The sequence below is a fragment of the Bison bison genome, unplaced genomic scaffold (genome assembly GCF_000754665.1).
Source record: "Bison bison bison isolate TAMUID 2011002044 unplaced genomic scaffold, Bison_UMD1.0 scf7180017864365, whole genome shotgun sequence".
NCBI lineage: Eukaryota > Metazoa > Chordata > Mammalia > Artiodactyla > Bovidae > Bison > Bison bison.
Genome location: NW_011494937.1, coordinates 2,429,907 through 2,430,255, shown reverse-complemented (window position 1 = coordinate 2,430,255; position 349 = coordinate 2,429,907). Strand labels below are relative to the sequence as shown.

Here is a 349-nt window from a genome sequence, read left to right as displayed (position 1 = left end):
AAAAAGAAAGAAAGAAAAAGAAAACGCGGCTGTATATGAACCGCGGCGGCTTCCGTACGCCGTTCAAATAGGCCTAAATGACCCAATCGCGGGAAGCAGCGGTCGCACGTGGCCTGGCACCAGGGAGACCTAGGCCCCGCCGAGGTCGGGTCACGTGACCAAAGAGCCGGCGGCCCTCTAGGCCTCTCTGGCCAGCTGGTCCTCCCACCGTCTCGTTTTCTCAGCCTCGCTCGCTGGCTTGACAGGAGCTCTTTGCTGGAAACGAGTTTGGTGGCGCGCGGGACTTTTAGGTATAACTCCCCTCAGCCAGAACCATCTTCACTTTGTCACCAACCCCCCTACCCCCCCT

General features: G+C 59.0%; 1 protein-coding gene across 1 annotated transcript in view; it reads right to left on the bottom strand.

Moving 5' to 3' along the window:
* The window catches only part of TNPO2 (transportin 2), an 18,907-nt gene that overhangs the window by 17,131 nt on the left and 1,427 nt on the right, over positions 1 to 349 (bottom strand). The gene's annotated exons all lie outside the window — the stretch shown is intronic.